The 18,834-nt window shown below is 41.3% G+C and overlaps 1 long non-coding RNA gene across 1 annotated transcript in view; it reads left to right on the top strand.

Moving 5' to 3' along the window:
* LOC121872756 overlaps positions 1 to 1,076 on the top strand; it is a 37,988-nt gene extending 36,912 nt beyond the window's left edge. Inside the window, exon 3 of the long non-coding RNA XR_006090150.1 lies at positions 932 to 1,076. This is a non-coding gene — a long non-coding RNA (uncharacterized LOC121872756). The remainder of the gene's footprint in view (positions 1 to 931) is intronic.
* The last annotated feature ends 17,758 nt before the right edge of the window (positions 1,077 to 18,834 follow it).

Raw genomic sequence — 18,834 nt, 5'->3', positions numbered from 1 at the left:
ATTTCAATACATTAATCTTACATTCGACACTTTATCATTGATGAGGGTGAAAGGGAGCAGAACAGAAGCGGTGATGAGGGTGAAAGGGAGGAGACAAGAAGCGGTGATGAGGGTGAAAGGGAGAGAACAGAAGCGGTGATGAAGGTGAAAGGGAGAGCAGAAGTGGTTGATGAGGGTGAAAGGAGAAACAGAATCGGTGATGAGGGTGAAAGGGAGAGCAGAAGTGGTTGATGAGGGTGAAAGGGAGAGCAGAAGCGGTGATGAGGGTGAAAGGGAGCAGAACAGAAGCGGTGATGAGGGTGAAAGGGAGGAGAACAGAAGCGGTTGATGAAGGTTCCAGAATGATAACTTTCAGTGGCTGGTCCTTTCACGGTGACGCGTGGTTGAGATGGCTTAAATTGACATAACTTCTGGTCTTTCGTCAATACCCTGCGTACAAGATACAAATTAAAGCATAATTTGCATTTTCAGAAGATACCTTAATATGCATGAGATAACTTACATGATATACAGAATTAGTCCGAACTTTCTTGCAACTCTCCTGCTTGTGTCTTGATGTCGGAATGTGTTATTAGTTGTGTAAAAAGGTTCAGAAACTGTACCCAGTTACATGATTGCATTCTTAGTGGTTAGGGTTTCTCTTCTATGTGATGAAGTAGACTCTTCTTTAAATATTATTTTTTGTGTAATATTACTTGTACGTTTCACTGGATTTTTATGTAATTTCTGATGAGTAAAATATGAAGGTAAGACTCCTCCCAGTGGTATGCCATAGAGAACAGTAAGCAGTATATGCATACTATTTATATTGAAGTAAATACTATACATTTTATGATGTATTTTAAACTACTTAAAGCTATTAAAAGTAATCACTACTTCTACACACCCACAACAATCTCATTAAACAATATTCCGTTTCTTCCACTTTTAGGAGCTGATCTCCCCCTGTGGCTGTGATGAAGTAGTGTCGCCAGCTCGGCCAAGATGAGATCAGGTCGGGTAGAGGGTGAGGCAGGCGTGAAACTCATGGTGAAGAGCCACTACTGAACACCCGCCACGCTCGTCAACCTCAGCCACAGGTAAACCTTCACTCCTCACCTAGGTTAAGTTAAATTCAAATTGAGTTAAGTTACTGATCTCTGACGGCGCATTTACCAGTTATGTTTTGTTACTGATGTCTGAGGAAAACTTTATCTTGCATAGAAGCATTTTATGGCAATAGCTGATGTTCGGTGGATGTGGAATCCTGTGTACCGCCGGCAAGGCCGTGGGCTCGTAACACTCGTCTTGTCCGCGGTGCCCACCGTTTCTCTGCAGATGTCGGTCACACTAGAATCTAATATACTATAGGACTAGTCGTGTGTCTGTCTGTCTGGTTGTCTGTCTGTCTGTTTGTCTGTCTGTCTGTGTGTCTGTGTGTCTGTCTGTCTGTCTGTCTATCTGTCTATCTGTTCTGGGCAGCCGAAACGGCACAATGTTTTTTCATCAAACTTGGTGGAAAAATCGCAAAAAATTCGTAGAGTGGAACAAACCTGGTCCCATGTCGATGGTTTCTTTAGGAAGGCATTAATTAACCATTTTAATTAAGATGGCAAAACATGTCGCTGTACGCTGTCAGCCGGATGATTGCAGTTATCATTCGTCTCCCTCCTCTCTCCTCTTTCAATTAGCCTCTTTTTTTTTTTTCATGTTGTTTGGATTAGTAAAGGAAGGAAGATGAGTAAATGAAGAAGAATAAAGAAACAGAAAATAGTTAGAGATAACAGGTGGGGGGCTGAGTTTCATCATGTGTTGGATGCGCAGTTTCAACGTTACAGAGCATTTTCGGACCTTACAAGGCTACAGTGTATACTTATTTCTGTGGCTCAATGTACATGGAAAGGAGAAGAGATAAAGATAATAACAGGAATGCATGGAGAAGATAGAAAGGGAGAAAGAAGAGAGACTGAAGAATTATTATCCTTAAGAGGCGAGTGAGGAAAGGAGATGGGAGAGAGGGATAGTGAGAGGTGGAGGTATGAATGGAGGGATGTGTTTTTAAAGTTCCCAGAATACCATATTAAAATCACCTATTTAATAAGGAAGAAAAAGTGCTAAATATGATGAGTAGTGTAATGGAGAGACATAGAGATATATAAATAAAGATAGAGATAGTACGGATAAAAATGGAGAGAGAGACGGACAAACAAAAGACATAATACAGACAGATTCAAGGACACACAGAAAGACAGACAGATAGACAGACTTATGAAAGACAAAGACAAGACACATACATACAGACAGACAGACATGACTACAATAGACACAGGGCGAATATAGACAGTGAAACAGACAGGAGGTTAACAAAAATAGACAGATTCATACATGCACAAATAGACAATATGGCAACTAACATGACAGACAGACAGCTGACTGACTGGTTCACATTAGACAAACAGACAGACACACGCCAACAACGGATAATACAGACAGATTTGACGACACAAAGAGTACAGACGGGCTTACATTCAAACACCACGCAGACGAACAGACAGTTGGGATGGCAAAGCAGGACGGATAGACTTGAGACGAATTAGAAGGCATTTATAAACAAGAATAACACCAAATTGACCATATCTGCGTCAGTGAGGGTAGCTGGTCTTACATCCACCAGCGTAAATAATAAGACGCATTGAAAACTAACACCCTCGTGCGGAAAGAACATCGATCGTCGATCAGTCATATGAGATGGGCCTAAAACTGACTAACGTAGATGATGACTATGATGACTTAACACAGGTGATGACGTAAGCAGATGGTGACTAATCTAACCAGAATCAAGGTCACTTCTCTTCATAATACATGTATAATTTATCTCGGAATGTTCATCGGTGATTCATAATATTTTTTGTTTTTATGATTTTAACCTCACTTTATGGCGAATATTTATTTAACTAATTATTCTAACCTTTATTCTATTCCTTCCTATAGTATACTAGATACTTACAGTACCTAATAACCACGACCATGATTATAACAACCAGGACCATGATTATAACAACCACGACCATGATTATAACAACCACGACCATCATTATAACAACCACGACTATGATTATAACAATCACGACCTGCTATAGTACATCATTCTTTCCTCACACAGCCAAACTGTGGAATGCTCTGCCTTCTTCTGTGTTTCCATACTTATACAATCTGTCTCACTCCAAAAAGCTGGTTTTCCGGTATCTTCGTGATATATATATATATATATATATATATATATATATATATATATATATATATATATATATATATATATATATATGTATATATATATATATATATATATATATATATATATTTATATATATATATATATATATATATGCATGTAAATCACTGTAGGTGCAAGCGATCACAGTGGTGTGCTGAAACACGAAGCGCTTTGGGAATTCGTGTTTTCTTCTTGTATATTATATATATATATATATATATATATATATATATATATATATATATATATATATATATATATATATATATATATATATATATTTTTTTTATATATATATATATATATATATATATATATATATATATATATATATATATATATATATATATATATATATATATATATATATAATTTTTTTATTTATTTATTTTTTACTCATATTTTTTCGCCCCCCAGGCCATGTTGTGGGTCGATGACCTGTGCCCGGGTGGGCTATTCTCCGTAAAAAAAATACAAATTTGCCTACAATTACTGTCTTTGCACGAAGTCTCTCCCATATGCCCTTATCATCAATCCCCTTCCATAATGACAACCACATATTCTACGCTATAATCATCACCCTCACACAACAGCCTTCATCATGGTCCTCTATAATAAGGTACATCTCATGTAGGGGCGATACATGTCGGAACGCGCCACAGCATTCCACCAGCCTGTGTGGTGGAATGGTCCGCGATGCAATTTTATTAATAATGTGCGAAAATTAAGTCAGGTAAGCGGTCGACACAATGGAGCCTCCCAGTTTTTACGATTAATTTTTTCACAAGCGAAATCGAATAAATTATGGTAAATAACATAAGAGCATAAGAAAATAAGGAGTCTGCAATAGGCTGGTTGGCCTATGCATGGCAGCTCCTGTCGAGAGTTACTACCACTCTCTATCATCCATGAGTCTATCTAGCCTCCTCTAAAAGCTCTCCAGCGTTCCAGCACTTACTACAAAGTTGCAAAGCTTGTTCCAATCATCCACCACCCTATTTGTGAACCAGTTCCTTCCTATCTCCCTCCTAAACCTAAACTTATCCAACTTATATCCGTTGCTACGAATCCTCTCCTGCTCGGATATTATACGAACTTTATCTATATCGCCTTTATTGATTCCTTTCACCCACTTAAATACTTCTATGATATCTCCCCGCAATCTTCGTCTTTCTAGGGAATGCAAGTTTAGTTTCTTTAACCTATCTTGATATGGAAGGTTTCTAAGTCCCGGAATCATTTTCGTCATTCTTCGCTGCACCGACTCTAGTGAATTGGTAACCATTTTATAATAAGTGCACCGGAACTGAACCGCATAATCGAGGTGCGGCCTGACTAACGCAAGATATAGTTGCAATAAGACCTCTGCACTCCTATTACTTACACTTCTAGATATAAAACCTGATACTCTGTTTGCCTTATTTCGAACATTAACACACTGTTTTCTAGGCCGTAGGTCCGGGTTTACAAGTACCCCTAAGCCTCTTTCACAAGTCGACCTTTCTAGGTTGATATTGTTAAGGCTGTTGTATAGGTTGACAGTATTTGTTCTACCAATATTAAGTACGCTGCACTTGCTGGTGTTGAATTTCATTTGCCATTTCTCTGACCACTCCTGCAGTTTATTTAAATTCTCCTGTAGTGCATTTGCATCCTGCCCTGAATTAATCTGCCGCCCTATTTTTGTGTCATCCGCAAACTTGCTTATGTTACTGCTGATCCCAGTATCTAGATCGTTTATATAGATTATGAACAAGAGTGGGTCCAGTACTGACCCCTGGGGAACCCCACTGGTTACACAGCCCCACTCAGATTTAGCACCATCTACGCTGACCCTCTGTGTTCTATCGGTGAGCCACGATTTTCTCCAATTTGAACCTTTCCCCTCGATACCATGAGCCTTAACTTTTCTCAGAAACCTCTGATGTGGGACTCTGTCAAACGCTTTGCTAAAGTCTAAATAAATAACATCGTAATTATCGTCATTATCTACTACCTCGAAGACTTTCCTTAAAAACGTCAGCACATAATAATAATAATAATAATAATAATAATAATAATAATAATAATAATAATAATAATAAGGAACCATAAAGAAATAAAAAATGTATGTTGTGTGCAAATGAGGCACATGCCATATGGCAGCAGGGTCTACCATTAGACTTGTAACTTGTATCTTTTTACCTTGATCTTAAAAATGTTTTATTATACGGATGAACATAGTGGCAGCATTCATGCTCTTAATATTTATTTTAAGTCGGCAAGTACACTTGGGTAGTCGGGGCAGTTTTCGTTGTCGACGATTCGCCTTTTTCTGTCGGCGACGAGCCTCATTACGGCTTCTTTCACCGTTTGCCGGCTATAACGGAATCCATGCAACTCTCCATCAAACAGACGAAGGAGTACAGATCGGTGGCGGGGCTGCAGGTTCCTCCCCGGAATACGAGGGGGCACATCCAAGGTCATGTCGTCTCACCCTCGGGGTTCACGGACAAGTGACAGCCAAAGATGTCACCCAGACCTAGGTCTATGATATTTATTTTATTTCCATTACCCATATTTTGTATTAAGATGTTATCGAGTTTAAGATCATTATGTATAACTTTTTTTCATTAAGTTTTTGTAGTTCGCAAGCGACGGAGGAGAGAATATTATATAATGCCCTGGTATCCGATGGGTTTTGTGAAATATACTCGCCAAGGTTTTGGTGCCCGACGAAGGACATTAAGAGAGCGAGCGGCTTCCTACACATTCCGATAAGGTCTGGGGTACCGCCTGCTCCGCCAGCAATCATATGTAACATTGCCTCCGGTTCATAATTGCTGACCTTTTCAGGATAGCGGCGAGCTTTAAAACAAAATTTGTTTCGCCACATACGACGAGGCTAGCGGTGCCGTGAGAACCCCTCCCCAGTCTTTTTACAAATCGAAAATCTTTGACCTCTTCAGGAGTGAATACGGGTAACACAGTGAAGCCCCGGCGCTTCCACTCCTTTCGAATTCCATTCGACACGTTATCTTGGCCAAGAGACTTTGGGGTAGATAGCTTCGTGGCCAAGTTGGCCTTCACTTGCTTGGCTCTCCAGGCCCTGGCCCGGCGTACCTCGGCGTCTCGTGCCGCTTTTCTCGCCTCGACTAACCGTTGTTGTGCAGCGTTACATAGAACAATGTGTGTGAACATATTTCTAAATTACAAGATATTATATAAAGATCTACTTGGAGACGTACAGTAATTCAGAGGTATAAGCTGTTTATTAATGTATTCAACTTATATGTAGTAGGTTGGAATATTGATATAGCAGTGAAAATGTAGTGTACATAAGAACGTAAGAACATAAGAAAATAAGGAGTCTGCAATAGGCCGGTTGGCCTGTGCGTGGCAGCTCCTGTCGAGAGTTACTACCACTCTCTATCATCCATGAATCTATCCAGCCTCCTTTTGAAACTTTCCAGCGTTCCAGCACTTACTACAAAGTTGCTAAGCTTGTTCCACTCGTCCACCACCCTATTTGTGAACCAGTTCCTTCCTATCTCCCTCCTAAACCTTAACTTATCCAACTTAAATCCGTTGCTTCGAGTCCTATCCTGCTCGGATATTATAAGAACTTTATCTATATCCCCTTTATTAAGTCCTTTCACCCACTTAAATACTTCTATCATATCTCCCCGCACTCTTCGTCTTTCTAGGGAATGCAAGTTTAGTTTCTTTAACCTATCCTGATATGGAAGGTTTCTAAGTCCCGAAATCATTTTCGTCATTCTTCGCTGTACCAACTCTAGTGAACTGATATCCATTCTATAATAAGGGCACCAGAACTGAACCGCATAATCGAGGTGCGGCCTGACTAGCGCAAGATATAGTTGCAATAAGACCTCTGCACTCTTATCTGGTGTAGTGAACATATGGTGTACTGTTGTAGTGAACATGTGGTGTAGTGAACACGTAGTGTACTGTTGTAGTAAACATGTAGTGTAGTGATGTAGTGAACATGTGGTGTAATGGTGTCATGTGGTGTAGTGATTTAGTGAACACATGGTGTACTGTTGAAGTGAACACATGGTGTACTGTTGTAGTGAACATGTGGTGTAGTGAACACGTAGTGTACATAAGAACATAAGAAAATAAGGAGTCTGCAATAGGCCGGTTGGTCTGTGCATGGCAGCTCCTGTCGTGAGTTTAGAAGAACATAAGAACATAAGAAAATAAGGAGTCTGCAATAGGCCGGTTGGCCTGTGCATGGCAGCTCCTGTCGAGAGTTACTACCACTCTCTATCATCCATGAATCTATCTAGCCTCCTTTTGAAACATTCCAGAGTTCCAGCACTTACTTCAAAGTTGCTAAGCTTGTTCCACTCGTCCACCACCCTATTTGTGAACCAGTTCCTTCCTATCTCCCTCCTAAACCTAAACTTATCCAACTTAAATCCGTTGCTCCGAGTCCTATCCTGCTCGGATATTATAAGAACTTTATCTATATCCCCTTTATTGATTCCTTTCACACACTTAAAAACTTCTATCATATCTCCCCGCACTCTTCGTCTTTCTAGGGAAAGCAAGTTAAGTTTTTTCAACCTGTCCTGATATGGAAGGTTTCTAAGTCCCGGAATCATTTTCGTAATTCTTCGCTGTACCAACTCTAGTGAATTGATATCCATTCTATAATAAGGGCACCAGAACTGAACCGCATAATCGAGGTGCGGCCTGACTAGCGCAAGATATAGTTGCAATAAGACCTCTGCACTCTTATTATTACTTACACTTCTAGATATAAAACCCAATACTCTGTTTGCCTTATTTAGAACATTAACGCACTGTTTTCTAGGCCGTACGTCCGGGTTTACAAGTACCCCTAGGTCTCTTTCACAAGTCGACTTCTCTAGGTTGATGTTGTTAAGGCTGTATACATTATCAGTATTTGTTCTTCCAATATTAAGTACGCTGCACTTGCTGGTGTTGAATTTCATTTGCCATTTTTCAGACCACCCCTGCAGTTTATTTAGATCCTCCTGTAATGCATTTGCATCCTGCCCTGAATTAATCTGCTTCCTATTTTGGTGTCATCCGCAAACTTGCTTATGTCACTGCTGATCCCGGTATCTAGATCGTTTATGCAGATTATGAACAAGAGTGGGCCTAGTACTGACCCCTGGGGAACGCCACTGGTTACATGGCCCCACTCAGATTTAACACCATCTACGCTGACCCTCTGCGTTCTATCGGTGAGCCATGATTTTATCCAATTTAAAACTTTCCCCTCGATACCAGCTGTTCCTTCTCACCCATAATTTCTCCCACAGACCACTTTCCTCCCTTCCCCCTTCCACCCCAGCATCAAATTCGCTCTTACTTTTATCCATACCTCGAACACAGACAGAAAAAGCTACTGCACTTGAGCAAGGTGTCGACTTACGGGAGGCAGTGCCTTTGTTGAAGGTGTGACCTTAACTTTCTGACACACAAAAAACAAACATAGCAATTAAGAAAAAGAGAGAAAACAGGAAGAAGAAGAGGTGTGTGTGTGTGTGTGTGTGTGTGTGTGTGCGTGTGTGTTTTTGCACACACGGTTGTGAAATACGTCTCTTGTGGCAGCATTATGTCAGTGTTAAGGTGCAAGCACTGCTTGCTCCCTGTCGCCTTCAGCTGCCGCCGCTGGCCGGCTTTCGAAGCGAACAGGGAAGCAATTTGCATAAATCTTCCCCTGCCAGTACACTGCCTCCTCACCATCAAGACTCCTGCTGTGCCTCCTCGTAGCAACACACGGTAACTGGGTGCCTCGTGGGCCAGGCGAGACCAGTAGGGGATCTCGGAGTAGCAGTGGGCCCTTTTTGAAGGACGGCGCATAGGCCCACTGGCAGGTGTACACATTCTGGCGCCTACCAACCATTGCCCACTGTCTTACGGATTAACCTTGGTAGGTATAAGGCTACGGGGATAAACCCCGGACGAAAAATCTGTGGTGGAGCCCAGCATCGAAAGACTAATAAGATAGGTAGAAGCACATGGCATTAAAGGTAATATTCTAAAATGGATTAGGGCGTGGTTACAGGACAGGAAACCGCGAGTGAGCATTAACGGCACTAAATCCCATTGGAGCAGCAACGTCACTAGTGGAGTTCCCCAAGGCTCAGTACTTGGACCATTATTATTTATTATATATATAAACGACATAGATATCGGCATAGTCAGCAACATAAGTAAATTTGCTGATGACACTAAAATAGGACTTGTAATTAAATCTGACGAGGACTCCGCAAAACTACAGGATGATCTAAACAAATTTTTAGAATGATCTGAAAAATGGCAGATGAAATTCAATGTGGACAAATGTAAAGTACTCAGTATAGGAGATGTAAACAGGGAAACCAGTAACAGATGAACAACGATGCCATTGAGAAATCCGACTGCGAGAGAGATTTAGGAGTAATGATAAGTAGGAATTTTAAGCCAAGTAAACAATGTGTTTTTGCTCGTAACAAGGCTAATAAAGTACTTGGGTTCATACAAAGGAGTGTTAGTTACAAGACTAGCGAGGTCATCTTAAGATTATATCTTGCGCTTGTGAGACCTATCCTGGATTATGCAGTTCAGTTCTGGTCACCGTATTACAGAATGGATATAGAATCCTTGGAAAGAATCCAGGGGAGAATGACAAGACTAATTTCGGGCATTAGGAACCTTGAGTACAGAGACAGGTTAAAGCATCTTAATTTGCACTCCCTCGAGAGACGTAGAGCGAGGGGCGACATGATAGAGGTATATAAATGGAAGTCAGGGCTAAACAAAGGGGACATTACAAAGGTACTCAAACTATCCAACCAGGAGCGAACTCGTAACAATGGTTTTAAATTAGACAAATTTAGATTTTGGCGAGAAATAGGTAAACTCTGGTTTGGAAACAGAGTAGTGGATGAATGGAACAAGTTACGAAACATCATCATTAACTCGAATACGTTGGATAGCTTCAAACATAGGTTGGATGCTTATATGAGCAAAAGGGGTTGGGTGTAAATGGGACTGCCCAGTATGGGCCAATAGGCCCGCTGCAGTTTCCTCCATTCTTATGTTCTTATGCATGAGGCAGACATGCTTACAGACCTCCAACAAGACCGGAACGGCGGTATAGGCGGAAGGGGTGACCGCGGAAACCCAATGACTATACTGGCTGACAGGCTACTAAGGCGAAACCCAACAAACTGGGCTATTGGCAATCCATTGCAACTCTCCCTCTCCCCAGTCGTTGCAACACTTGCACCACTGGATCAGGAAAAGGGAGAGCCAAGATGTGTAGTTACAGCCTGCACTCCTGCCACACCACATAAATCAACTCATGCGCAACCATCATCCAGCTTATCATATCTCTCATCATCATCATCAAAACCCCTATACCCCCAAAAGTCCTATGGCGACAGACGAGTAGCGACGGGGACAGGCAGAGATGACTGCCTGGAGTCTCTAGTCACAACTCTGCACATGGGCGGCACAGATAAGATGGTCGTTTATGCGCTGGGACCTCGGCAGCAGTGCAATCTGGTCCTGTCTGTGCGACTGAACAGCCCTTTTGAGGAGCCACTCTGCTCACCTTACACGTGTCTTCACTTCCCCGTGTTATATGTGCTCGGCCTGAAGCACATGTGATACTGTTTAATATACAGTACACTGGAGAATGACGCGTCGCAGAAATTCTGTGTTGACGGTACCCAGTTTGTGTCGTTATTATTTACACTTTTCTCGACCTAGCTGGAGCCTTCCCTGTCCTGTCTGCCAGGCAGAGCAGGTAGTACGGTACGGTATGGTACAAAATTACGGTAGGGTGATAAAAGTTCGGAACGATACTTTTTTCAAGTTCGGTACGATACGAAAGTACGATTAATTTTTCGTACTTTTATAATACCATTTCGAACCAAGCTACTCCCTTGAAATGTTGGCTGGCCACGTGGCCATGACAACAGCTTGGGGCGATGCAGGTGTGCTCCAACCTTCAGGTCAAGTGAAGCCGTGAGGTCAGGTCAGGTCAGGTCAGATCCGGCCACACTCAGTGAGCCAGAGAGACCCACAAAATTACATTGCCTCTAGGAGGATGCCCCTGCCAGGCTTTGACACACACACACACCCACACACTATGACACATTCTCACTCCCGATTCTTTGTGCGTTAGGGACAAACAATTAAATAAAATGTGTAATTTAGTATCAATATATTAGAATATTAAACATTATTATGTTAAGAATGAAATACTTAAGTCAATAATATAATTATTCTTGTTTTGTTACACCTTAAATTGGGCTACATTTTGTCTCGGGGGTCTGAAATTGATGCGATAATCTATCGTACTAGTACGGTGCGAAGGTATATCTGAGGTACGGTACGAAATTACTGTACGGTCTTTTTCCTTTGGTACGAATTACGATAAATCAATCGTATCGTACCGAAGTGCATGCTCTTCTGCCAGGTCACACTATAAATACCTACCAGTTAGTTCTCATACAATACACAAACGAAACCTTGAATTATACTCCCACCAAGCTTACCAACACTCGTGCTCGGCGAATGTGTGTGTGGAAATGTATGTGTGTGTGCATGTATGGACGCCCCTGCCATACATAACAATTTCCCCAACACAGTGACAATCGAACGCCCGAGGCAAGTGCCGGCAGAACCCACAATTGGTACATAATTGGTCAATAGACCATTATTTCCTCGTTAGCGTCTCCATTAGCCGACCGACAATGGGGAGTGCATGGCGCGTGTGGCCTCATCCTCCCTATTATCCCCCATTATAGGCTGTCCACACCCCCCTCACTTCCCTCCCCTATAGAAGGGTGATCCACCCCATGAATACTTAACTTACGCTCCTTGTCGCTCCATCATCACACTCTTGGTTTATCACCTACTGAATGTTTTGTTTCTGTTGTCTCTGTAAAGTGAGAACACGAACCGGAGGGACGACATTAATTGATATTCTGCATTGAATTTTTGAAGAGGAAATGATAATTCTGATACATAGAATGTATACATATATATATATATATATATATATATATATATATATATATATATATATATATATATATATATATATATATATATATATATATATATATGAATCGCCATGGGCGCTCTTTCGCTAGGTTCAAGATTTCTTAAAAGCATTATAGGAGTTTTAATCTTGAGAGTGAGGAGGCATTTCAGTGGGCTCCAAAGAATTAAGGAATTCAGGGTACTGGACTGCTTGGTCCTGGTCGATTACTGTATCAACAGATTTGAATGAGGTCTCACTGCCTGGAAGCTGTCTGAGAGATCATGTTGATTTCAGCCACTGTTTCATTCTTTTGGTGCCAGAATTGCGCGTTCACGCAGCCACTTGTGATCCTTGTAGTGGTGGATAATGGTAGAATGAGCTCAGTTGAGGACTTTAAACATTTCCACATCCTTTTCAACCTCTGTGTGTTTAACAGGTCGGGTCGGATAGGGTGTCGGATCGGGTTGGTTGGGTTTTTTTGAGATCCCCACATGACACTTGCTATCCATGCTGTTTGGTCCGGGCGGCTCATTCGCTAGGCCACGGTAAGATACAACCCTAACGGGAGGCTCCACATTGTCTCACTGTTCAGTCCCCAAAACTTCTACTTCCATCATTAGTTCATTAACGGTGTATGTAAGTTCCACTACAACGGTACAGCAAAGTATAATTTTTAGCATTAAACTGTTATTATTTTATTGTTTAATCATCACTACATATAACACCACCCATCATCACTACATATAACATCATCCATCATCACTACATATAACACCATCCATCATCACTACATATAACATCATCCATCATCACTACATCATCACTACAGATCGGTAAAGTAGGTTCCGAGATTCTCGTGCGGACAATCAAACACACATACTTCTTTGTTATATATATATATATATATATATATATATATATATATATATATATATATATATATATATATATATATATATATATATATATATATATATATATGATAACTATAAGGAAGCATATACCTAGATCACGCGCACCTACAGTGATTTACTTGTATATATATATATATATATATATATATATATATATATATATATATATGGCCTCAAACTAAGGAAAAACACATACAGACTCTCCCTTCATTCGTTGTCGCTCGTTGTTTACGGCAACAGTAAACATGCTCTACTATGGCTCTATGAACCCTCCCACAACAAGGCCCCAAATATTTTTTGTTTTATCCCTGTCACTTCACACAGCCTGGCCTCACACAACCTCCCACCAAAAAATAAATAAAAAAAAATAAATAAAATAATAATAATATACCGTCATGTCCTCACTCAGTAGCCACAGTGCTGCTGTCTGAAGTTCATCTCTCTTATTCCTAATGTGTCCTACATATTCTACCAGAGAGAGATATGTGTGTGTGTGTTTGTGTGTGTGCTAGTCATGATGTCAGTATTTCACAGCCAATATTGTTCACTCATTGATTGAACCTCTATGGGCGAATTTCAGAAGCGAACGATAATACACCAGAAAGTGTTTAGCTTGCTATCCTAATGGAGTTTTCTTATAACGCTTGAGCCTGAGAATAAATTCTTATTTTTTTTTCTTGGAATAGGGAGAAAGAGGAAGCACATAATGCAATATTTATCCGTTAATGCATTTTGGTAAGATGTGTTGTCTTTTAATAAAAAACAGATGAAGACGATAGTAGAAACTTAGGCCACATTAACACAGACAGCCAGAAGTATTTAACCATGTGAACATCTCAGTGTTTCAGTGATTGTCATAATAAACAGAACATTGTCTCGCTGTGCACGCATTTTCACCATAATATTTTAATTTATTATTTATGATCAGTTTTAAATTTCTTGTTTAATTGTTCACATGTGTTTCTAAACTAAGTTTTGAACAGCTCTCAATATAAAGTTTTCATCACATCCTGAAGGTCAACTTTATATTCTTCAAAGTAACAAATAAACTGACGCTTGGCTACTGATCTACCAGTGAGCTTTATACACAACATTCATATAATAGTGAATCACAGAAAGACACTTATTATTACACATCAGAAAGAAAAAAAATATATAAATTTTCATCGAATAATATAATAATATGATAAATTTTTCTCGTTACTTAATAAGGAATTGCTTAATAGTGTCCCCTTACTACACCGTCCTGGGAAACAGTTTACTACACCGTCCTGGGAAACAGTTTACTACACCGTCCTGGGAAACACTTTACTACACCGTCCTGGGAAACACTTTACTACACCGTCCTGGGAATCACTTTACTACACCGTCCGAAACACTTTACTACACCGTCTTGGGAAACACTTTACTACACCGTCCTGGGAAACACTTTACTACACCGTCCTGGGAAACACTTTACTACACCGTCCTGGGGAACACTTTTTACTACACCGTCCTGGGAAACAGTTTACTACACCGTCTTGGGAAACACTTTACTACACCGTCCTGGGAAACAGTTTACTACACCGTCCTGGGAAACACTTTACTACACCGTCCTGGGAAACACTTTACTACACCGTCCTGGGAAACAGTTTACTACACCGTCCTGGGAAACACTTTACTACACCGTCCTGGGAAACACTTTACTACACCGTCCTGGGAACACTTTACTACACCGTCCTGGGAAACAGTTTACTACACCGTCCTGGGAACAGTTTACTAACGTCCTGGGAAACACTTTACTACACCGTCCTGGGAAACAGTTTACTACACCGTCCTGGAAACACTTTACTACACCGTCTTGGGAAACACTTTACTACACCGTCCTGGGAAACACTTTACTACACCGTCCTGAAACACTTTACTACACCGTCCTAAACACTTTACTACACCGTGCTGGGAAACAGTTTACTAACCGTCCTGGGAAACACTTTACTACACCGTCCTGGGAACACTTTTACTACACCGTCCTGGGAAACACTTTACTACACCGTCCTGGGGAAAACACTTACTACACCGTCCTGGGAAACACTTTACTACACCGTCCTGGGAAACACTTTACTACACCGTCCTGGGAAACACTTTACTACACCGTCCTGGGAAACACTACTACACCGTCCTGAAACAGTTTACTACACCGTCCTGAAACAGTTTACTACACCGTCCTGGGAAACACTTTGCTACCGTCCTGGGAAACACTTTACTACACCGTCCTGAAAACACTACCGTCCTGGGAAACACTTTGCTACACCGTCCCGGAAACACTTTACTACACCGTCCTGGGAAACAGTTTACTACACCGTCCTGGGAAACACTTTACTACAGTCCTGGGAAACACTTTACTACGTCCTGGGAAACACTTTACTACAGTCCTGGAAACACTTTACTACACCGTCTGAAACAGTTTACTACACCGTCCTGGGAAACACTTTACTACACCGTCCTGGGGAAACAGTTTACTACACCGTCCTGAAACAGTTTACTACACCGTCCTGAAACAGTTTACTACACCGTCTGGGAAACAGTTTACTACACCGTCCTGGGAAACACTGCTACCGTCCGGGAAACACTTTACTACACCGTCCTGGGAAACACTTTACTACACCGTCTGGAAACACTTCTACACCGTCTGGGAACACTTTACTACACCGTCCTGAAACAGTTTACTACACCGTCCTGGGAAACACTTTACTACACCGTCCTGGGAAACACTTTACTACACCGTCCTGGGAAACACTTTGCTACACCGTCCTGGGAAACACTTTACTACACCGTCCTGGGAAACACTTTACTACACCGTCCTGGAAACACTTTACTACACCGTCCTGAAACAGTTTACTACACCGTCTGGGAAACACTTTACTACACCGTCCTGGAAACACTTTACTACACCGTCCGGGAAACACTTTACTACACCGTCCTGGGAACACTTTACTACACCGTCCTGGAAACAGTTTACACTACACCGTCCTGGGAAACACTTTACTACCGTCCTGGGAAACACTTTCTACACCGTCCTGGGAAACGCTACTACACCGTCCTGGGAAACACTTTACTACACCGTCCTGGGAAACACTTCTACACCGTCCTGGGAAACACTTTACTACACCGTCCTGGAAACAGTTTACTACACCGTCCTGAAACCTTTACTACCGTCCTGGGAAACAGTTTACTACACCGTCCTGAAACGCACTACACCGTCCTGGGAAACACTTTACTACACCGTCCGGGAAACGCTTCTACACCGTCCTGGAAACGCACTACACCGTCCTGAAACAGTTTACTACCGTCCTGGGAAACACTTTACTACACCGTCCTGGGAAACACTTTACTACACCGTCCTGGGAAACACTTTACTACACCGTCCCGGAAACACTTTACTACACCGTCCTGGGGAAACACTTTACTACACCGTCCTGGGAAACACTTTACTACACGTCTGGGAAACACTTTACTACACCGTCCTGGGAAACACTTTACTACACCGTCCTGGGAAACACTTTACTACACCGTCCTGGTCCGGAAACAGTTTACTACACCGTCCTGAAACACTTTACACCGTCGACACTCTACACGTCCGGGAAACACTTTACTACCGTCTGGGAAACACTTTACTACACCGTCGGGAAACACTTTACTACACCGTCCTGGGAAACACTTTACTACACCGTCCTGGGAAACACTTTACTACACCGTCCTGAAACAGTTTACTCACCTTTACTACACCGTCCTGGGAAAACACTACTACACCGTCCTGGGAAACACTACTACACCGTCCTGGGAAACAGTTTACTACACCGTCCCGGGAAACAGTTTACTACACCGTCCTGGGAAACACTTTACTACACCGTCTGGGAAACGCTACTACACCGTCCTGGGAAACACTTTACTACACCGTCTGGAAACACTTTACTACACCGTCTGGAACAGTTTACTACCGTCGGAAACAGTTTACTACACCGTCCTGAAACACTTTACTACACCGTCCTGGGAAACACTTTACTACACCGTCCTGGGAAACATTTTACTACACCGTCCTGGGAAACAGTTTACTACACCGTCTGGGGAAACAGTTTACTACACCGTCCCGGGAAACGCTACTACACCGTCCTGGGAAACACTTTACTACACCGTCCTGGGAAACACTTTACTACACGTCCTGAAACAGTTTACTACACCGTCACTGGGAAACACTTACTACACCGTCCTGGGAAACACTTTACTACACCGTCCTGGGAAACAGTTTACTACACCGTCCTGGGAAACACTTTACTACACCGTCCTGGGAAACACTTTACTACACCGTCCTGGGAAACACTTTACTACACCGTCCTGGGAAACAGTTTACTACACCGTCCTGGGAAACAGTTTACTACACCGTCCTGGGAAACACTTTACTACACCGTCCTGGGAAACAGTTTACTACACCGTCCTGGGAAACACTTTACTACACCGTCCTGGGAAACACTTTACTACACCGTCCTGGGAAACACTTTACTACACCGTCCTGGGAAACAGTTTACTACACCGTCCTGGGAAACAGTTTACTACACCGTCCTGGGAAACACTTTACTACACCGTCCTGGGAAACAGTTTACTACACCGTCCTGGGAAACACTTTACTACACCGTCCTGGGAAACACTTCTTTACTACAACCGTCTCAGAAACACTTACTACACCGTCCTGGGAAACACTTTACTACACCGTCCTGGGGAAAACACTTACTACACCGTCCTGGGAAACACTTAATACATCAGTCCTGGAAACAGTTTACTACACCGTCCTTGGAAAAACCGTCATTAAACGAGTCGCTCTTCCATTATACGTTGATAGATTCACTTGTTATTGGTACTATGTTAAAAGGTTATGCATGATTATTTTATGAAGATCATAAATAATAAACAGTGTCGACTAAAAGGTGTAGACTGTAGATGATGATGCAAAATAATAATGATGATTTATATATATATATATATATATATATATATATATATATATATATATATATATATATATATATATATATATATATATATATATATATATATATATATATATATATATATATATATATATATATATATATATATATAAATTGTTACTTGTCAAAGGGTTAAGGCTCGCAACAAACAAAAAGTGAATGTATTTAAAGAGAATTACAATATATGGTTCTTAAATTTGTATTGAGAACATCTCCAACTACGGTGTAATGTATGTAGTGTATTCAACCCCTTTTAATAAATGAATACTTGATGATTGGAGTAAAGAAACTTAAATAAAATGTATAACCATATTTACAAACGCTTACCACTAATAACAATAAAATAAAGCTAATCACAGGAACATACTAGGTTTCTTTAAGGTTGCCAATATCACTGACAACTAATCAATACATGATTCTAGAATAATGAATACCATTAGTACATCACCCGATCGAAGACAGAAGTCAACTGACAACGCAGGACAGTGGTGGAGGTCCGAAGACTATCCAAAGTTTGTGTGCACTGCCCCGGCTCTGAAGCCGTCGGCTTTTAAGGGTTGCTTTGAGCAGACTTACCCAAACATCGTACTTACATGTCATTGTTAATGCTCTAACAGTATTTCTGAA

Source organism: Homarus americanus, unplaced genomic scaffold (assembly GCF_018991925.1).
Source record: "Homarus americanus isolate GMGI-L3 unplaced genomic scaffold, GMGI_Hamer_2.0 scaffold39155, whole genome shotgun sequence".
NCBI classification, from domain to species: domain Eukaryota; kingdom Metazoa; phylum Arthropoda; class Malacostraca; order Decapoda; family Nephropidae; genus Homarus; species Homarus americanus.
The sequence above is the reverse complement of the archived record's forward strand: the minus strand, read 5'-3'. Positions and strand labels throughout refer to the sequence as shown.